Source organism: Cyrtonyx montezumae, unplaced genomic scaffold (assembly GCF_038088225.1).
Source record: "Cyrtonyx montezumae isolate F1298 unplaced genomic scaffold, pur_monq_1.0 scaffold_2, whole genome shotgun sequence".
Classification (NCBI taxonomy): domain Eukaryota; kingdom Metazoa; phylum Chordata; class Aves; order Galliformes; family Odontophoridae; genus Cyrtonyx; species Cyrtonyx montezumae.
The window spans coordinates 26,876,232-26,899,202 of record NW_027071936.1 but is presented as its reverse complement, the minus strand read 5'-3'; the positions used below and the strand labels follow the sequence as shown (position 1 = coordinate 26,899,202).

At 41.6% G+C, this 22,971-nt stretch overlaps 1 protein-coding gene across 1 annotated transcript in view; it reads right to left on the bottom strand.

Annotated features, from left to right (window-relative positions):
• ADGRL3 (adhesion G protein-coupled receptor L3) overlaps positions 1–13,208 on the bottom strand; it is a 287,009-nt gene extending 273,801 nt beyond the window's left edge. The window contains exon 1 of the mRNA XM_065736696.1: positions 13,083–13,208. The gene's annotated coding sequence lies outside the window, so the exon portion shown is untranslated. The remainder of the gene's footprint in view (positions 1–13,082) is intronic.
• Positions 13,209–22,971: the final 9,763 nt, after the last annotated feature.

Here is a 22,971-nt window from a genome sequence, read left to right as displayed (position 1 = left end):
GTCACATTCTATTCAGCAATTGAGCACAGAAAACCTTAAGAAGTACATGTGCTGCTTTCCCCTTCCCTGCACCCCCATTGCTCTATTAAACAAAGTACCATTACACCAATGTAAGAAGTTATTTCCTACAGAAAAGATTTTCCAAGCTTCTGCTGGGTTAACACTGCTTTCCCTGAACTCTGTGTTAAAACTCCCGTTGAGTTCAATGATAGCACTGAAGGGAGGTAGCAAAGGCAGCAGAGAAGAACACATCTTACATGCTAATGCTCCAACTAAAGATAAAAACCACTAAGGGAAACATCCAACAGGAGCCCAACACGTTTCCTGTCTCTATCACCTAAAATTTAAGGATTGAAACAAAACACAAAGTTCTTGGCATCAAAGCTAAGTACGATCACAGGAACACAGCTTGGCTCATCACCTGCACAACAGCAGTAGAAACAGGGACAGATTGAAGACCTCAACTCTTAACCTTTTACTCCATGTAGTATCCTTAGAGTAACTTGAGTGTAACTTTATACTCTGCTTGGGCTGAGTATCAGATGGGAACAAAAATCATGGAATACTGCTACGTACAGATCTGTATTTTTGCATTTCACCAAGCCACTGACTTTTGAGTCAAGGAAGACATTTTGTTCATGATCAACTTGTTATCTGTTTGATAGGACTGAGTAGAAGAGATGAACTCTACCACTACAGGAAAAGCTGTAGTTTGAGTTCAGCTCATACTATGTAGAGAAAATTCAGTACGCTCTGTACTGCCCTAACCATCACCTGTCACTCCCTGGGTAGAAGCAAACAAGAATGAGCAGTGCCCCGAAGTCCATATTCAGGTCTCAGGGAATTCTACACCAACTGAGGAGCCATCCCACATCAGAGTTTGGCCTTGCTCTGCCTCCCAAATATCAAAACACCTTTCCCAGTTCAACCCCCTGCTTCTAACTGTGGGAATCAATCTCCAAATCCCTTTCTCCTGGATGGAAAGCAGCATCCTAGAGGTTAATTGTAAAATAAATATTGATCAAATTCAGTCTGTCCCACACCCAGCCAGACGGTGCAGCTGTCAAACAGCTCTGTCAGTGCTTAAGAAGAATTAATTGTGCCCTACCAGTCCTTCCTAAAGCTCCCAACACAGTTACATTTTAACAGTTGAATTAATTTCAAGGTTTCATTTTGTTCTTGCCTTTTTAAAATCACCATTAAAAAAAAAAAGATACAATATTTCTGGAACATAATAAAACACTTTCCCATGATCTCTAGCATGGTTCTATTAATATACATCACTCAGCTTTTACAGCTTCTCCCAGCAAGCCTCATGTGACAGCCATGCAATAATTCAGGAGAGGTTTGCATTCGCCTTCATACATACCTGAGACATGTCCCTACTGCATTTTAATCAAATCTATAGGCTGCATAAAACTAACAAGATATTACTTTACACAGTACACTGCTGCTCAAGATTCACCCACTAAAAAATGAAAAAAAAGCTTACCAAGCAGCTTGTGTTTATAATGCCATTCCATAAATGTTTAAAATATTCATATAAAAATATGTAATACATTGAAAGTAAAGAGCTTTTGTGAAATACAGTAATAGCCTGGACAGGTAAAATCTCCAGGCCACTTCAGAAAACTGCTGTCAATGTCCTCAATAACACAACCAATGGAAAACCATCACAGGAAAGAAGTTGCTGAAACAGTAAATTGTTGGACTACAAAGGCTTCACTGCAGTAAGGAAATAAAGCCAAGGAAACCACAGAACACTCACTTTGCTAAGCAGAATTGGAATCACAGGACACATGGCAGCACCCAGTTGAAAAATCCTGCCTAGTCCTGAGCACCCAGCTACCATATTATTCTGTCTCTCCTTCCTATCATGAAGAATGTGGGAATTGCAGCTTTCAGGCCGCTTGAAGCATCCGCACCATTGTATTTTAGAGCTCTGAAAGATAGACACTTTGCAAAAAATAACAGGGATGCTTTCTTGGAAAGTTAGTAGGGTGGATGTATGAGGAATAAAAATAGAAAAAAAATTAAAACAGAGAAGCAAGAGAACCACTGCCTTCTAGCCTGGATCAGGAAAGCATTTCCAGCCCGTGGACCCAGTAGGCCCCTCAAGTTGGGTAGGAAGGTTCAATGAGTGACTCCCATCCTCTCATTATCAGCAGAGCAAGCACGCAGGAGCCTTGTTTGCTGTGTTTTGCAAGAACAAAATAACCTCTGGGCTAAAAACCCAATCCACGGGAAGCTTTAGCAGCTATCCCACAGCTGTTCCAAGCCAGTATACTGCTGATCTGCAGCCCAACAAGACTTGCAGGATACACAGGGGCTGTGTAACAAAAGCACACAGATTGTCAGAGCAGGGTTATGGCCTGATCTGATAAAACAGAAGCAACACGTGTCTGAAGAAATAAACGTTTCCTCCTTCTTCTGTTGTCTATTCATAAAACTCAGTTGCATCAGCGTACTAGAGACCCATGGGTTACAGCACATGGCTGGATCTCTGCTATCACCATCTGTACACTTATTTGTCCCCTTTGTGAAGCCTTTTCACTTCACTTAAAAGGTCTGTAAAGGAGTATTTACTAGAAAACATTTATATATCTATTTCTGAAGGGGAAAAAAAATAAACCAACAAAAGCTAACTGTGCAATATAAAGCCAGATATTTAAAAATTCTTCCCAAAGCAGAATCAGTTCATTTTCACTCTAATGTAAGAGCTGACTTCAAAAACAAGTAGAAAATGTTCAGACTGTATCCCTGATATTTCAGTTTTGAGGACCTTGACTTTTCTGCAAGAAATTTAAGTATGCATCCTACAAGGTCTCCCAAGGCCATCCCCACAAGTTAGTCATTTGCAAGCTAGCCAACATAGCCCGCACATGCACCGTGACAGAGCAGCACAACTTAGTAACAACAGAGACTGCTACTACTTCAGTTTGATACTGCAGCACTTATTTCATAGCTCTTCCCCACTAAAGAAATTACACAAAAGTAGGTCTGGAGTTCACGTAGGAAGTTCTATAAGCCACCACTGGTTCAACTCCAACTTACATTGGTAACTTGGTAACGCCAACAAGTTTGAGGAAACAACATAATCTTCAGTGTCATTCTGGCACAGTGTCCACCAGTTGTTATGCTGTGCCTGACACACACGTGGATTAAGAAAGCATGCTGGTCAGGCTGATGTTGTTCAGCATGTGTAGTACTCGGAAGAGCTAGCTGAGTACTTCCTGACAAAACTTGTTCTTCTATCACAAAACGATGATCTGTCAAAACTAAATCTTTCCATGGGAAGAGGAGAAATTCTAACAAGTCTGTTTTTCGGGGTAAAAAAAGACATATAAAAAGAGAATGTCACAGTTGTCAGTGTTCAACAAACATCTTCTAAATAAAGATATTAAATTAATTTTGAATGCTTATCAATTCCTATATTCATTTCTTTTTTTTTTTTAGATTTTTAGAAAAAAATCTGTGTTTTTTTACTGAAAACACAGTACTTCCAAATACTGTAAATACAATGTTTTCACTAATGAATTCTCACGCCCTCTACCCCGCTCCCTAGTGAATCACTGACTGATTGCATTTGATAGACTACATTCCAGTCAGGATGAGAAAATGTTTCTTTCTTTCCACTCAAAGTCTTGGCCATTTTGACGTGATCAAAAAAAGCCTTTCTTCCACTGGCTCTCCTCAGTAGACGGGGGGGGGGGGGTTTGTATGTCAAAGTCATGCACATAGCCACACTCCTCGTCCTTTTAGCATAAGAATTTTATGGTACAAATCATCTCTGATGAATGTTAAATATAAGAAATAAAAGAGTGTGAGAAAACAACTAGGTTTATCATAAAATTCCATTTCTTAGCAGAAAAAAGTCTCCATTAACCACAGCAAAATCTGTCCAGAGATCATGCACTTTAGGAGAGAGCTGTGTAGGAAGGAAGACATCTATGATTCCTCCTCTCCTTTCTGGTACAAGTAACCTGCCTGACAACAATTGCACACAAATCCAGACTCAGTTGAAGTAGTTATTGTAGCAAACTCATCAAAACCTTTTTTCCTCAGAACTGAAATTACCATTGTCATTTTCACTCCGCGCTTCTGACATCTAAGACGTCTGAAAAACCTTTCCTTTTCTAGCTCCTGTCAAAGTCTGACTCTATTGGGAAGATCTGAAATAGGAACATCTACCTAGTGGTTTTCCATCAGGACCACATGGAGAAAAGACCATGTTCACAGAGGTTCTTGCAGAATTTTGTTCCCTCACCTGAAATATTGGTTAGGTTTCAGCTGATGCCAGTGAATCATAGTGCAGGATCAGCTCCCCATCTTACTAGCAATGGGCAGCTCCAGAAGGGCACAGCTGCTGAGCAACTAATTGGGATCCGAAAACCTGAGGCCTCAGTTATTCTGAGGATGAGAGTTAACAGCTTTAAGTTGCACCAAGGTTTAGGTTGGACATTAGGAAAAAAATATTATCAAAAAGAGTGGCGATGCTCTGGCACAGGCTGTCCAGGGAAGTGGTGGAGTCACCATCTCTGGAGGTTTTCAAGAAGTGTGAAGATGTGGCACTGAGGCATGGTTAGACTAGATGATCTTAGAGATCTCTTCCAACCCTAACAATTCTATGAGTCATGTTATTGCTGATCAGCTCACCTCTGTGCTTCCTGCACAGCTGTCATCACTTCTGCTGCATTTCCAAAGATACGCTCAGTGCTATTTACACGAGTGCTCTTAAAGCTGCCCTGCTCAATATTTTTCCTGGTTTCCTCCCTTTGGGCTCAGCCATGTCCCCCCAGCTCTGGGACCACTGCGAGCCTACAGTGCCAGCTGTACCACAAGCTAGCTTTTGGTTGGAGCTATCTTCTTTGTGCAAGCTATTCCCCACCTTCTATAAGGAAGAAAGACCAAGTCTCAATCTCACCAGGGAAATGACATCACCATTGCTTCAGGCTTTACCTCGTACATCTTCAGTGCCCACGCTGGCTTGCACAGAGCCTGCGGCCATGTCAAGATGCCTTCTGCTTGCCCCACGCAGGGCAGAATAACCAAAAACTTCTGTGTTTACTAACAGTGACCTGTTAACTAACAGACAGCAAACAGATTTTAAATTCGATACAAGACCTCTTTAGCATGTAAAATCATCCAAAGCACAAATGTTAATTAAAACGAATATAACCTGCCTGTCACTTGAGGAAAATTAGATAGGCCATAAACGTCACTCACTTCTAAAAACTTCCGTGTTGGAATTGAACAGAATGGAATTGTCCACTGCCATTTCAGCTCTTTTCCCAATTTCATTCCCTGTCTGCAAAAGAAAAAGCTGCAAGCATGGTTCAGTTTTGATGAGCAGTGTGCTTAGCAAAAAAAAAATAAACAGCGGCACGGTAGCACGGCTCTGATTTTGTTGTTTCTCTGATTTCCATATTAAATGTGAGCAGCATACACACACAAAGACTGCAGGTTTTCCGGGGTCTTTCAAACATGAAAACAGCACAGTGATGCCTCGCTGCCAGCGCAAACATAAACTGAGTTTGGAATGTGAAAAACAGCCTAGGATACTTTTTTATTTTTTTCCCCCCTGCACATTATCATAAGTAATATAAGTTCTTCGGGCAAATTAAACCACAGTTGTCGCTGTACAATTTGATGGAATTTACTGGAGCTGCACAAGTGTAACTAATTATCCATGAAGAAGAAATTTAGTAAGCCATGCTTTCTCCAGCAAGGCAGAGGAAGAATAAGTTCCTTTGCTCTAGTTTTCTAGGAGGAGTTTTTAAAATATATATGCGGCAATATTGTTGGCTACTGGGGCAAGCATCAAAGTTGAGGCAGGAAGGTAGCAGAGTAACCTAGGTAAAGCAGGCAATCTTTTTACTATTAAACAGTGCATTTTCACTGAACAGCTGCCTGAACAACTGAATGCTGCAGCCAGTTAAGAAGCAGGCAGCTGATGCACAGCATGCAGTTTTGTCTTCTTTTCACTTTAGTATCGCTATTTCTTTCTTTCTTTTTAAGTTTTTGTTCTGTTGAGCACTGAATGCAGCTTAAGTGTTTAACTATTTACTCTGAATCCAGCTGTAGCTCCCTTAAATCTTCCAAACTTCCCAGCCTGAGCAGGAGCTGATCAGCAGGCAGCTCATACTGCTTGGGTATAAGTTCCCCATGTTCTAAGGGACTACAGCTGAAAAAAAAACCTATATACCAGAGAGCCTATCTCCTTCCAAGCTATGTGTGCAGCATTTCATCCTCCTCTCCAGTAATGCAAGCCACACAGAAAGAGCAGTGCTTGTGTTATTAGCATACCTAGTTGTGAATATCAGAGCATAGTAACTTTTCATCACTTTTCCCCCCCCTTCCCCCAAGCACACCTATAAAAGCATTAGACTCTATTTGAGCCCAAATTGCCTACCAATGAATGCAGCTCTCATTTATCTTGGTGCTATCGACACAAACCTTGCACTTAAAGCATCCTGCTGGCAATACCATGCCAATAGAATCAGATCATGTTAGGTAGGAATGTTTTCTGATTTATTTTTTTTAAATGACCTTCAGTTTTCCCTCCCAGCCCAGGCTGTTTCATCTAAAATATATTAAATAAAAAAAGGACAAAGTTTCAGCAAGGGAAAGTCTAGGCACTGCTGTTCTTCCCCTGTTACCATCACAACAACTGCAGTGCCGTAAATGTCTGTGGCACCTTCCCAAGCAAATAAAGATGACACAAATGACACACTGCGTGCCCCAGAGAACTTAATTTCTGACACATCTTGAGACAAAGAGCAGCAGTTCAAGCATGAGAGGGTAAGGGGTCACCCTGCAGATGAGGGAAGAGACTGACAGCAGTGCAAAGAGGTAGAGAGAAAAAAGTTATCCTTTTCTTTTCTCACACAAAAGGAAGCTGGAAAGAGGAGGGGAGAAGGTAAGGGAAAAGAAAGATTCAGTGAGCATAAAGCAGGAGGAAATATGAATCTCTACCAAGAGGCAGGAAAAGAAAAAAGCAGGGAGAAGATTGATGGGAAGAGGCAAGCATTGTGGACAGAGAGAGCATCCTCGTGTGTCTCACTCAAAATGTCAAGGCAGTCTCAGAGCATCCACGGCACATTTAACTCCTGGCACAAAGGGTTTGCCGTGACCTTGAGAGTGGAGATCTGCTGAAAGGACCTCAAGCTTCAAACATTTATGAAGAAGGTCTTTTGGCAAAACAGTGTGGTGGAAGTCCACTGTTCTCCCTTCTGGCTGCTACCTCCCAGCCTCATTCCTGCAGCTTTTTCTTTACCAAATTATTTACTAAGTGCATTAACATAAATGGAACCAGAAGATTTATTTTTAATTAAAACAACAGAGAAAGAGACCTAAGTACACTGTTAATATTGCCAATGCCTTTCACGACTTCATTAAAAAATAAATTTTAAGATTCACCTTTAGTAGCTATTGTAATAGAGCTATTTTTCTTCAACTCTGTGAAATTCCTTCAGCATTTCTTTTATTAAGAGAATGAAATGTAAAAACAGATCTCGTTTTTCTAAAGCAGAGACTTCCTCCAATAAGGAAGCAAAACAACTAAATGATTTAACTGCCATGTATGGGAACAGTGAAAGGAAAATTAAATCATTAGCTTTCTTCAAAACAGGAAAAGAAAGCAATCCCTCATCAGATACTTGCTTCTTCAGCTATGAATGTTGCACTAATTATATTCAGAAATGCACAGCAAGATTATTAGGAGAAGAGCAGGCATTTTCTAGCACTTTCAAAATTGAACTTGTGTTTGATGCCTTCCTGCACTTCCAGCAGCCTGCAACCTGCCTGGCCCTTGGAGGGCAGCAAACTGCTCTCATCCCTACCCACAGCCAAGAGAAGGAGGCACTAATGTCGACGCATGGAACACCTAGCCTACGTAACACCAGCTCTACCACGAAGCCTGAATCAACTGCAGATTTCATAAGTGGTTTCCCAGAAATCCATGCTTTCCAACACTTGCTGTGCATATAAACTGCTGTTTACAACTATTCAAAGAGTGTCTCAGTGTCCCAAAGTGCCATACAATGAAGCTGAGAGCTCTGAGCTAATCCAACACTTGCTGTACAAAAGACTGCTAAACTGTAAGCAACTGCAAAAATCCAAGCACAATTAATACTTCTCTCCACCACCAGTAGAAGAGTGGGTAGCAGAAACAAAAGGCTCGTACACTTTAGATAAACGTGTGTGGGATTATGATTTCCTTCTAGATATCAAACAGAACAAAAACAATTTGTTTAAAGGATGAAAATTCAAATAAGCAAAATTAGAGATTGTTTCCTTTGATATTCCTGTCTACATTTCACTGCAATCTATTAAGCGTGGAGCAGTAAAACCTTCTATTTTTCAAGGAAGTGAAGTGTGAAAACGAGCAGATACATCTCTATACAAACATTCCCCTGTTAGTACTTTCACTCCTCTTACCCTATTCACTGACTCCACACTCCCCCACAGCTGCACCACAGAACAACACCAACTATTTAAAAAGCAACCTGAGATATTCAGAGAAGCCCTCAGCAAATTCATCTGTGCATTCAACCCAGGTGTGCCGACACAGAAGGCAGCAGGAGCTATGCCACACAGACAATTTTGCTGCTCACTCCAAATGGGACAGAGCCTTGCCAGAGGGAGTCCCCTTGGAGGGAGTGATGCCACGGCATTTGTAGCTCTGTAGGAGATACAACCAGGGAGACCAGCTGCTCTCCAGATCACATTTCCTTCTCTCCTTCAGGGGTTTTGGTTCTGTGCCACAAGATGCAGTCATCTGTCCCCAAGGCCTTGGAGCAGCTGCAGGGCACTGCTTCTGAATAGTGCTGCTCGCATGGGATTCAAGGGGAGTGGGTACTGCTGTGTATGGTGGAATGAGCTGCAAGATTCTCCTGTACCCAGGCCCCTCAGTCAACACAGTGCATTTGCTGGAGTCCAAGAAAATCACACCTAGCACCTGCAACATGACTAAGCGTTGGGATGCTACCTTTGCCTGGACGCCTGAGCCAAGCAGAATAGGTTGCTGCGGTCCACTCTTGGCTGCCTTAGAAAAATGAGAAATCTGGTTGAGAAGTGAGCTATTCCAGAAGGGAAAGAATCTGTGAGACACACTGCTGAGGGTCTGGCTGAACATACTTCCCACTCAGACATACTAAAGCAACCTCAAGATTGTAGCATTTATCTTCTGTTTATACAGGAAAATGATTTTCAGCAGATCCCATTATTTAAAATCCTTCAAACACCCCCACACATAAACCAGACAGAAGGGTAAATGTTTCATTCCCCTGGTGAACTCTCCACATAATCTGACGTGGGTAAAGCACTGGTTTTGTTGACCAGGTTCAGTACAGCTCCTGCCACAACACTGGAGGTGCTGGGGACACCAGACTCTCCACAGCCCACTCTGTACATCCTGGCATGAGCTGGCTTTCTGTACGCATATTTCTTACAGGAGATGATTTGCAACAGCTTGTATGAAATGCTAATAGAGTTAATGTTTGTCTCTGCTTCCTAAAGCACAAACTATACCCAGGTCCCCCATCACAAGTAGGTAATGTGACCCAGAGCAATGCCTCAGAAATTTGGAATAATAGCTGTAATCCTCACAACCTGATCTTGTGAGACTCCTGCTGCCCAGAGCTCCCATCCCACATAAGCCATGCAGCAATGAGACTACTCTGCTTCTGGCAAAGGATGCTTTATAGCACCTCACAGGCCTGAGCTCTGCCTGGCCTCTTGAATCTACAAGCCACGTGATACAGCTTGTCTAACTCACTAACCAAAATCAAATCAGATCAAATCATGCACCGTAAGTGTGACAACCAAACAGAGCCCTTAATCTCAAATAATATGACAGCAGCACATGAAAGGCAGGAGTGCTAGTGCAGGGCTTTCAAATACATTTTTTTAATGTAAAATAGCCCCAGGTTGGGAACCTATCACTGAGAGTTGAATCCTAAGACTTCTGCAGTGTGCCACACTGCCAGCAAGGAGGAAAGCAAATAACACAGCCTGCCTGATTCCTGCCAACCTACACATGCATCTCCACAGATGCTGTGCACAAGGATAGTGCTCTGTGCAGTCCTGAAAGCAATGTTATCCAGAAGAAAGGTCAGCATGTGGGCAGCCCCCTTCAACCTGAGGTTTCAGCTTCTCTTGCTGAATCTTTGCTCTTAATTGTCTGGACAAACAAAGGCTGAGAGACAACAACAAAACTGCATCTTCAAACAGTATCAGCAAAGTCTGCGTCTGTGAAAGGAGAGGTGCAAAAGAAGCACCATTTGGAACATAGCATGCCTCAAACAGCACGTAAGGGCACCTATAATCCAGCCAGCAGAGGTACAGTGGCAATTAGTTTCAAGAAGCACAAGGTCTGGTCACCAAAACGCCAAGATATTACAACAGACATATACCACTGTAGTTCCTTTTTGTCAAATGTGACTCAGTAAAGATGGGAACCTGAGCTTTATGCTGTGTGCAAAATGCATGTCAGGGACACGGTCAGGTCTGACCAGTTCCTGTCTTTACTTGATACTTGAGATACGTATCTGTCACTCAATATCAGAGATTCAAGGTCTAAGGACATGCCTTTCTGAACAATCATTTGCATGTGGATCCAGTAACTGTAATCTTTCACAGGGAAGCAATATCCAAAATCAATAGTGGTGTTGATGTTAATTACTTATCTTTAAATACAAAACATAATAAGACACTGTGATTCCATTTTCAGACAGTTTTAGCCTGAATGTTAAACAGAACTTGGCTTATAAAAAAAAATTCACTTTAGCACAGTTATCTTAAGGGACTTCCGTGTTTTAATCATCACTTTTAATTAGGCTAAAAGTAGAGTAAAAATCAAGGCCTTTTTTGAGGCACTCTCAAAAGACACAAAAAAGGTTCCACTCCTTATTTGACTGAAGTGTGCATTATGCTAAAGCGTTAATGAGAGCAAACGAGTGTAACCAAAATCAGTCTCCTGTTAATTTTCATAATTTGTAGTGGAACAGTTTTTCTAATTAATAGTAGACTTCTAGAGACATCTATGTTGACAAACATACACACATCACTTCTCTACCTTTCTAGCATCTCACCTCGGAAACCATCTACATATGAGGGTGATTTCGTACCTTTTCTTCCTACAAGTGAGTTAGCACTGAGGACTTGCATTTGATAGAATCACAGAATAGCTTTGGTTGGAAGGGACCCCAAAGATCACCAAGTTCCAACTCCCTACTGTAAGTGGGGTTGCACCACCATCCATTTTGATAGCACCACCCTGCCCCACTCTTTAAGAGTCTATCTTAGAGGATAATGACATCTTGCATGCCTAAGGAACCTAGTTTTACAGCAACACAATTCTGCATTCAGATATGCAGTAAAAAAAATGTGCGTAATAGCCACACTGTCCAACAGAATGACACACACTAGCCCAAGTCAGACCAAGCTGCCAAGTGCACCATGGAAGGATGCAGTTGCATGCCATTGGTTCTCATGGATACTGGAGATTGTTACTTGGACACCACAGGCCATGAAAGCCTTTAAGGCTTTCTCCTGCTTCCCAAACATTCTCCTGGCGAAGTTATTGTCCTATAAGAGTGTCAAAAAACCACAAACTCCACAAAGATGAAACACTACCTGTTACTTGTACATCTCTGTATGCCTTTGCTCTGGCCCTCAAAAAACTTCCAGATACTGACAACAACAAATGGCATCTAATGCTACAGAAGGAAGTTCTCGCTTCCCAAGCCATCCCACAGTGCACATCAGCTAACTGCTTTCCTCAAGTGTTGCCCAAATCAGCACTGCATTCAAGACAAAATTTGAAAGCATTTACCTTGCCCTCCTAAGACAAGCAATTTCACTTTGTTCTCATTTGGTTTAAAACACTGTAATCTCTCTCCAGGTTCACTGCTTGCCCTGCCCCCTGCTCAGCTCACATTTCTTCACGTGTACCAGTGGCACATCTGAAAGGCAAAGCAGCAAGCAGCTCGGAACTTGGGTTAAAGAAGGTGCTGGCAGCATCTTCTTTGTGAATTACATCCACCTCCACCGAACAGAACACTGAGTCCAGCTTAGCACACAACCTTAACTTTTATCAAGTTAAAGAGTCAGATAAATACAGGCTTCATATGAAGCAAGCAGGAAAACATAACTAAGCTTCCCACAAGAGACAGGTTCATACACACACATTACTGTTTTGAGTTATCAAAGACAAATTCTGCTAGAGATAGCACCTGTAAATAATGTTTTTAAAAGATTCACACCACATAGGATGGCTTGGATTGGAAGGGACCTTAAAGCTCAGAAGACGAGCTTTTTCTGCCTAACAAGTGATGAAAAGTTTTTCATCTACGTAGTCTAGTCGCCACAAAGCATTTCTAAAGTTACTAAGTACCTCCTATATGTTTATTTTGAAATAACATAAGAGAACATTATAAAAAAATCTAAGAAGGACAAGTACAACATTTTGTTTGTACCCGCAAATGGTGGCTTTGGTCAATAGGTTTCCTCTTAGTTAGGAGTTTCACCTTAGGAAATGGATCTCCCATCTCCAAGAAAACTATTACTCTATTGCTCCAATTTCTGGCCTGGTCTTCAAACAGAAAAATAAAATCACATTTTTCATGTGGGTTTGTTTTTGTTTGTCCAGTGAGGGCAAATGAAGCGTAAGAGGTTTCCAAGAAGATCACAATGATACAGAGTTTTCTTAAGAAACACATACTGAATACGTCTCCAGCAAAACTCAGCCAACAGCTGGCTCTAGTGGGAAAAAATCACTCTGCAATAGGAAAAATGTCAAACCTCAAAATAGGAAATATATTTTTTTTAAATCGTGAGTCAAGTGAATTAATCCCCCTGTGAAAGTTTCAGCATTTTTATTGAGTGCCTTTAATGTCAAGAGTTTCAGAAATTATTTGCATCTTTGTAGGGATCTAAGTGCATACACTGCTTCTGATGAGAAACTTGCTTGTTATTAAAATAACTGATGCAAAATTAGGGAAATATACTTAAATAAGAACTATAAAAGATAGAATTCACAGAAAGCAAATATTTTTCCTGGATGATTTTCCTGGACTTACCCAAAACTCATTGTCCTCAGAAATGGGAGGGAAACAGCAGCTAGCTTCAACTTCAGCAAGCACTGGTGTGCAGTGAACAAGTGGGATTTCACAGAATCACAGAATTGTAGGGGTTAGAAGGGACCTCCAGAGATCATGGAGTCCAACACCCCCTGCCAAAGCAGCTCCCTAGCCCAGGTTGCACAGGTAGGCATCCAGGTGGATCTTGAATATCTCCAGAGAAGGAGACTCTACCACCTCTCTGTGCAGCTGTGCCAGTGCTCCGTCACCCTCACTGTGAAGACATTCCCTCTCACATTTGCGTGTAACTTCCTATGCATCAGTTTGTGACCATTTCCCCTTGTCCTATTGCCACACACTGCTGAGAAGAGTCCAACCTTATCCCTTTGCCTCCTGCTCCTTAGATATTTATATATGTGGATCAGATCCCCTTCTGAGTCTTCTTCTTTCAAGGTCAAACAGACCCAGGTCCCTCAGTCCTTCCTTTTAAGAGAGATGTTCCACGCCCTTTATCATCTTTGTGGTACTCCACTGGACTCTTTACAGGAGATCCCAGTCTTTTTTGTACTGGGGAGCCCAGAACTGGACACAGTACTCCAGGTGAGGCCTCACCAGGGCAGAGTAGGGGGGGAGGATCACCTCCCTTGACCTGCTGGCCATGCTCTTTTTAATGCATCCCAGGATCCCACTGGCCTACTTGGTCACCAGGGCACACTGCTGGATCATGACCAACCTGTCAATCCACAAGGATACCCAGGTCCCTCTCCTCAGAGCTCCTTTCCAGCAGGTCATCCCCCAACCTGTACCAGTGCATGTGGTTACTCCTCCCTGGGTGCAAGACTCTAAACTTGCTCTTGTTAAACATCATCTCGCACCTTTCTGCCCAACTTCCCAGCCTGTCCAAGCCCAAAGAGTTAAATTATCACTAGCAATTCCTCAGTTCCTCCTCACAGCAGTCTAAGCTAAGTGACCTTTGGGAGAGATTGCAGTTGAAGGCACAGTTGTGAAAATTACCCAGAGCTAGGAGTGTTAAGATACACAGATTCCTGTTCCCTCTTCAAATTCTTCACTCTGACTTCTGCTTTTTAACTACTGAAATACTGCTTTCATCTGCAAGACTCTTCTCAGAGATTTCAATACACACCACGCAAGAATACTACAGTTTCCAAAAAAGGAGAGCTGCCCACATTTCAGATGCAGTCACACAGAAGCCTCATGTGAAGCCGTCAAGTGGGAACCCGAGCATCCAGAAAATCTAACAAAGCAGTGTTTGCAGGGAAGAAAAAATAGTTGATCGCACCACCACCACAAAGCAGATGGAAATAGTAACAAATGACAGATAGGAATAGACGTTGGCATAAGGAGATGAAATGAAATATGAGACATACTAAGACACTAGCTAGCTTACAAAGATGTTAAGCTAGATGGTCTACAGTAACCTAATGAAGAGACTATGGCTCCTAAAACTTGACATCTGTAGCAGCCCAGCAATTCCCTATGCCAAGGACACTTGGATTTAACCATTTCTCAATTTTTCATCATTATCTTTGAAACAAACTTGCATTAGTAGCAGAAGTTAAAGCAGTAGAACAAAAGCATGGAATATAAATACAAGCTGCACCAAGCATATCCGTAAGGTACAGAGCACACAGAGCATCTCCATTGGAAATCAGTGTTGATACATTCTACATGCTCAAATTTAAGAGACTGAAATTACATTCCAAAAAGCAGACAAAGCATTTTCAAAAGACATTATTCTGTTTCTAGGTTATGAGATTTAATTGAGTCTTGTCAATTAGTCTGTGCAAATTTCCATGTGATTTCTTGACAAGAAGATAGGAATCGCAGGAAAAAAATGCTTTGTATAAACACTTTATGGCATTAAAAAAAAATAAACTCAGAGCTTGGGAGGAATTAATTTTTGCAAAACGCAATAAATAAAGTATCAATTTATTGCTAATTTGCTGTGCTGCAAACGTCCACGCAAACGCAAATAAACTCTGTGTCCTTCAGGTCAGGTAAATGAAAATAGTCTTTACAACCTACAACCAATAAAAGGCATCTGTCAAATTTGCAATACAGAGATGAAAAGCGTTTGAAAGTTAAATCTGAAACCCCAGACTGAAACAACACCGAGCTTTAATTTAAACACATTACACTGCATGGTTATTATTAAGCTCTTCACTCAGAGTGTAATTTAAGTGCCATTTTGATATTCTGTTTGAACAAAGAGGTGTCAAATTAAGGAAACTGGTGTCAAGTCCAGAAGCTTTGGGAAAATGAAGCCCTATCTGTAATAGCATCCTATAGGGTTTCATTTCAACAGCGCAGTCACATAATTTCACCAGTGTCATAGCATTTGCCTCCTATAGACCCCCACCTTTACAAAGAGGCTTCCACAGCATCCTTGTTTTGCTCGGCCATGAGTGCTGCTGACAGATTACATACAAGCAGCAGCTCACTCTGTACAACCTGTACAGAGTGAGTTGTAATTCTCATGCAAAGCATGTGACTGCTTACAGCGACCGCTCTGCTCAAATGAGGCAGCGCAGCTACACTGACAGCCCATGTTGCCCTCCAGGCTTACTTTTGACATTCAGAGGTACAGAGGACTGTGACCCCTACAGGGTTCCTCAGACTTATCGTGCAGAGAGGATGAAGGTGTGGGGCCAGCAGTTGCTCTCTGCACAAGGAAGAGGCAGGCAGTGATCAAACGATTGCACGCCAGCAGGAATGAGAGCTTCTGATCTTTTGTTTGTTTACTTGTTCTTTACTCATTTGGGCTCATTCTGCAAGGATATTGAAGCTAATGTGAGCCTGCAGACCACATCTGTTGGTCAGTGTGCCCCTAACTTTATTTAGCGTGATGTCCATTTGAAATCCAGTCCAGCAAAAAGGACAGAGGACACGCACAATTTGATTTCTGCAAGTTTTGTGGATGTGAGCAAACAGGGCAAACAGATCCTCCTAGGTTTCTACAGCAGAGGAAATTATTCAAAATAAGAAATGAAGCTCTGTTACTTCCTCCACCACTTCTGAAAACAGGATACCTTCAGAATGACAAAACTTGTTTAAACTGCACCTTCCCTAAGGGCCACCATAGAAACCTCTCCAGGTGTCCTCCCAGAAATACAGGGACAGAAAAGTTTCCTGACATTTCATGTCTTTTGGCACCAGACACTGTTATGTGAAGAAAAGAGTTCCCCAATACTGATATACATAACCTGCATTAAAGTTGCAAGAATTGAAAGAAACTTAAAAAAAAAAAAAAAGTTTTCATACATCCCTTTCTTCTTGGCTAAAGGAATGGATTGCTTGTGCTATGCCAATAATTTCAGCCAAGGCTGCCGGTGTGATAAATTATTTACTGCAGCTCTGAATTTGAAAGGGAATCAATTAGTTAACTGGCCATCAATTAATACTCAGCAAGGAACAACATGAAGACAGAGAACATTCTGAAGAGCAAAGTTCTTGAAACAGAGAGTGTGCATTTAAACCAGGTACTTCTGTATTCAAGCCAATAGCTTGCTTCCCTGAATGTCTATTTTAATAGATAAGCAGTCACATTTGCTAGACATCCCGTTGACACCTATTCAATCTTGCCCTGCTTTGGCATGACAGCCTCGTGCATTCCGCAGGGTTCAAGCAAGTTTTCAAATATATCTGAAGAATTATAATCCAATGTATTTGAGGACAAAAAGGCAAAAGCTTTGTTTCTCAGAACAAAGCCTGAAGGGCAGCATCCCCTTGGGACCTCACAAAGTTACCCTGGAGACAGTCTCTAAGGAATGGCCATGATTCCCAGCAGACCAAATGATCTCCTGGGTTTAGTATTTTAAGGGAGTGGTTCCTCACTCCTTGTCTCAGAAGCAGGAAGGAAATGAAGCTGAAGGAGAGAAAAGGAAAGTTGATCATAATTTGTGTAAGTTGTTTAAGGATCTTTAAAATAAGAAAAGTTCTTCACTCTGTCTAAACACATAAAGGAATAATTTTACTGGCATCAAGCATATAGCATTCATACTTTATTCACTTCACACATTTTTGTCCTAAGAGTTCCTCTGAACTTTATCATCTCCTCTACTAAAAGCAGAAATTGATAAAAATCTCGACTCAGGAATGAAGGAACGTTCAGTGTCTACATACACAACCTTCGTTGTCCACAGCTTATTTGAAGGACCAAGTCCAAAAGATTAGCCATAGATGTAGAGATCATGCTTAAGCTTTCACCAAAACATTTGGATTTGCACCAGCACCTCATACTTCATTTTGAGGTCTCAGGTAGAGAGCATGGTAGTGTAACTGCCACAGTATCTTTCCAATCAATCTACTCTGTGTACTGACTGTATCTCACTTGACACCTCCTCTCTGGACCTGCAGAGGAAAGGCAGTCACCTCGAGAAAAACGTTTCAAATCAGGACCCCAACCAGGAGAAGGAAGCACACACAGGAAAAGCTGCGGGATCTGTGACTCACCAGAGGCATCACAGCAAACTCCGCATCTAAATAGATTCTGTATGTTGTCAAAGCCACCTATTCAGCTTTCTAAACAAATATTCCCCCACACTTTCCCAGAAAGAATACGTTTGCTGTAACATTTCTGCACAGCTCTAGATAGCATTAACAACCTTTCCCAATGATGTATCTGGCTACTATCCATCTTCGAGCATTTTGCCTCATATGTAGCACTGGATTAAGTGTTATTACTGCATAAGCACCAATGAATGTACTTAGAAAAACTAAGGAACATTTGACAGCTTTGCAGTTACCACCTCGGTGAGATTTTTCAGATTGCCATATCTCAGTGCAAACCATCAAAATCACAAGCTGTGGTGAAGTGTACTAAAATGGGCTTGGCATCTACCCTAGCTACAAGTCTTGCTTTCACAGAGGTCTGTACCTCGCTGCTCTCACCAGCTTCAAAGTTCACCCTTTTTAATGCAATGCATTTTTATGAGTGCTAGCTAGACTGATCCCATCTCCTTGTATCAACTTTCTTGTGCCCTAAGCCTGTTCTTGTTTCAGCTTCTCATGCAATAGCGTTCCAGAGTGATACTGGATACACCAGCCCTCCTGAAAAGTTATTCTTGACAGCATTTTGCCAACTGGACAACAAGGGATAATGAAGTTCACCATGTCAGCACTTCCCCAAGAGCTGGAGAATTTCACATCTGTCACATATTTACTATCCCAAAAGAAAGAGTCTGCATTTCTACAAGGGATAGGGCCCCAAGAAACAAGGCTGTCACCAGATGTTCCATGGCTGAAAGTCTGCATAGCCTCAAGATGCAAGGCTAATCGGTACAGACCCCAGATAATTAAGTTACTGTGCTTTGTGAGATCTGCTGGATGGCTAGAGGAGAAAGGACATGATTAAACACCATATTGAGAGTTGGGCAGGAAGAGCTCGGATGTTATATATGTGAATGGGGACACCCAGCACTACTGGGGCGGACAGAGCACAGAACATCAATCCCCATCCAGCCACGCACAGAACAGACTAGCCCTGCCTCCCAAACACTGCTAGGAAGCTTTTGGCACTGCTACAAATCATGGCATACAGCAAAACAGCCTAAATCATTTGGGTTTCTTCTAAGATTCCTGCCTCCATTTTTAATTCTGTTCATCAAGGACACCAAACAACAAACAAGTTCATCCATTTTGCTCCTCACCACCTCCATCTTACACCTCTCTACCACTTCTGAGTCTGCTGTGAATTCAGGCATTCTCTGAAACATGGACTGGAGCTATCGGGAAGTGCAGACATACTCTCAGTTCCTCACCATGACTGCTGTTGTCAGAGGCAGAAATTCAGCAAGAACTTTCTATTTATTTACTTATTTTGTGGCTGGCTGATACTGTAACACATGACTTCCAAGCACTTTCATCAGTGGGGCCTGCAGACTCACATGTGTCTGCTGACGATACAAAGTCATTATGTATTTGGCATCTGATCAACAGGCCTGTTTATTTATTTATTTTTCCCAATCAAATTAAGCAACACAACCAAACATTATTAGATTTCTTAGATATTACTCTGGGGGAATTCTGAGGACTAGTAGCATGATTTTTAATTGCAGATGCCTTTAAGACTACAAACTTTTTTGCTAGCAAAGGATCAAATTTTAAGTTACGTAAACAAAATGAAGGTTCATTAAGAGTGCCTTGCTTTAATCCAAGTTTAGATGGGTCATCTCTTTATAGGTTTATTTGTATATATAGCAGGAAAACATATAAAAGCACAAATAGACACACAGTACACAAAAGTAAGTTCTGTGACCTGGACTTTCCTGCAGTTATTCCAAGTAGGCATTCTTCGCTAATGCATGCTACAAATTATACATGCATAGAAGATACAGTTTCAAGCAAGAAGTAAGACTTGGCCATGGATCTGTCTCTCAAAGAAGAGCTGTGCTTTCACCAGAAGAGCAAAGGGTGTCCTTGACAACTTGCATGGGATTTGAATCAAACCTTATAATCTCTACGTTAATATGCCACTTGTTTACAGCTTCATGTTCTGGAAATTTCAGAACAACCTACAATTCGACAGTGCTTCTGAAGTCCTTTAGGCACTCCAATTTCTACAGATTAGGGCATATGAGGGAGTGACAGTACTTAAATTATGTACATCTATCCCATACTTATTCTGCCCAAGCACTTTAATGCACAGATTGGCTAGAGAGGATTTTTAGCATCTATCAATCTTGAAAGATCAGTTAACAAGGCAGTTCAAGATCAGTTAACAAGGCACCCAATACTTACCCACTTCAGAATGCAGCATGGCAGAATGGTAAAGTGCAAAGAAATAAAAAAGAAAAAAGGATACTGCTTTGACTACAAACCCTTGAGTTTAAGGTCTGCATTTGGTACTGCTCTATAAGTTCCTCGATCCAGTCCTACATATTTCATGATAGGCAGACCACAACAGCTGTGTGGTGCTGGCTGAAAATCCACTGAGCATCCCCCAGCTTGGAGTAGATCCACGAAGGATAGAGATGGTTCTGCCAGCACCAACAGTTTCTTAGAAATTGAGGAAATTCCAAGTGGGGAAATGCTTCTGAACTCTGACATGGTTTTCATTTCTTCTCAGTGTCTCTCCCAGATGAGTTGTTCATTGAGCAGCAGGAAATCTCTTCCAAATTCAAATGAAACCACATTACCAACCAATAACCAATTCAAAAAATCATGATTACTAAAGGAACCGACTGAACACCAGTGAGTGCGCCCTAGGGTAATAAACTTCAGATGGCTCTAGGATTCACTTCACATGACTGCAGAGCTGATAAAATGGATGTTAAAGATTTCTTCTAGGGAATCAGCGGTTTCAGTTGCCGTAAAAACCTTCTGCTTGCTATTCATGCTGGGCCAAAGGTGTTCTTTCTAGCAGAGTAAAACAGCAGATTTGCCCAGATCTCGTGGGAGCACGTTAGCAGCAACTGAGGAAGTGTGAGAACGAAGGTGCCCATAAGAGTGAGAATGAGGAATGAATTATTTCAGCTTCAAGTACTTCACCATGCCCAGCTTATATGGATGAAAGAACTAAGGCCACATCACCCTGACAAGTCACATTTTTTTCTCCACTCCAGATCTAATGGTTTAAGCTTAGCTGTAGTTATTAGGGAAAGAAACATGAGTGACATCCCAATTGTGGTAGTATTCACATCCAGAAAAGATGTGGTACAGCTGCAAGCTTCTGTCCTTTCAAATCATAGCCAATGTAAGTTTTAGCATCACTGGAAAGAGTGGCTGTGCCCCAGCACTGCACAGCTACATGGGCTGTGAAACTGTGATCAAGTCCTGCACTTCTCCAAGCATTGAGGAGAAGATCCTTTTGGCAGAGCCTCATCCACTAAAATGCTCCACACAGCCTAGAACAGCAAGCTTCCTCCATCCCCTGGTAGCTTCCTGTCATCTTTACCACAAAAACCTTTATCAAGAAGTTGTGTTAGTGAAGTATTAGCTAGAACTAGCAATTAGCCAAATAGATTTCCATATTCCTATTTAGGAAAAAATGCAATAGGTGGAAGCTAAAAAAAGAAAGTGTCAATAATATCTCCACTATTCATTCTGAATATGCTACGAGGAAAAAGAAGCTGCCCATGCCTACTTCTCTTTCTCCATCACTCCACTGTCCTGCAGAGAACCCATCCTCTGTTCACTCAGTGCTTGCTGGGATCAAAACCAAGTGTGCCAGCAGGAACAGAAGTTTCTGACATGCACATTAGCATATCCTGAACTGGAAAGGGATTAAATGGCTTAAGAGACCAGTTGTGAGCTAAGGTTTCTGCATCAAATCAAGACCAGGTCAGAAACGAATAAATGTAGCCATCCTACATAGCAACTGCTTTGCAGCTAATACAAAATGAATGGTCAGCATTAGGTCGGCTTTTAGATGGCAGACAACTGCAGCACAACGCCCGTTTATTACCTAAGCCTAATAACTGCATAAATATACCTAAATGCCTACAGGTGCCAGGATTCAACAAAAGTCCTTCCCACATCCCCCCGGAGCTCCTCATCCTGCTTGGTGACAAGAACTGTGCTGAACTTTTCAACACTGTATTTTGAAAGATAACTTTTCTTAAAGAAGCTCACTAACAAAAACAGCTTTTATAATCACAGTAAAATATAATGGGAATTAAATTATGGTACAATAATTCACACTTAGCTGCACAGAGGCCATTTGGCCTTCATCTTAGTGTCTGAATGTGCTGGGCGTGAATTACTGCGCTGTATTTCACATGCTGTCACATCTTATAGCTTAATTAACGCTACAAGAATCAGAGTGCACAGAGTAATCACTGGTGATCAGAAGGCAGTCTTGGCAGGAAGTGGTTAAAGCACCAGAGGTGACAGTCTGCCACACAATACCAGTCCCCACTTTTTAGGACTGTGGGAAGAAAAGCATTTCCTACTGCTGCCCACAAAGAAATGCATGTGTACTGCTGCTCCATATAATGCATATTTAGAAGGGTAACTTTCAAGCATTAACTTGGGCCCTAGCACCAGCCTGCTTCTACAGTTCCAATCACTTAGCTCCAGCTCCATGCAGCCTCATTGATTTGGTGTCTGTATATCGAAAACTGCAAATTTCCTAAAACAGGAAAAGAACCGAGTTTCCTTCCCTAAGGTAGGAAGATGCTACAAGCAGTCACATCTGTCATATATTGGAAAAAAAAATGGAGGAAAAGAAAACATTATCAGAAAATCCCCTTAAAATCTCTTTCCTTATTTAGTGTGAAATTTAGACATGGGTGGAGTGGGTCTGCACACAGACCTCTGCACCGTGTAATGGCTTAAGTGGGAATTAAGCGGTGTACAGAGTCTTTGCAAGGTTGAATTTCAGCCACTATCAGCTTATAGATTGGTCAGTCATCAGATGGAGAACTTAACGGTCCCAATTTTAGTACACTGCTGCTAATGAAAGCACACCAGTACACGCACAGCAAAGCCACCTCCTCTTATCAGGAAAAGCCTCCCATGATCACTTGTTCCTCTGCAGAAAAGGTGGCACTGGTGCAGGTAATACAAATTGCCAGGAATAGCAAATATTATAAATATTTCAAGGATGATTAATCTTTTAAAACAATGAAGTTAGGCAGAAGCTTGGAAGTCAGCTTGGCTATTTCACAACTAATAAAACATGTCTCTTGTATTTCATTTTGACTAAATAGAGAATACTGTAGTAAAAGGCAATTATCCACCATTCACTAGCTAACATAACACTTGTACAAGTATAAAAGAAACACAGTATGTATTTTAAGTAGTGACAGTATTTTCACGTATTAAAATAGTAGTGAAGCAAATGTTCAGCTCACATTAAACAGCACTCTGTCACCAAGGACCAGCTTGCTAGCATCATATATTCCCCCAAGAAAGATAATGCTGCTTG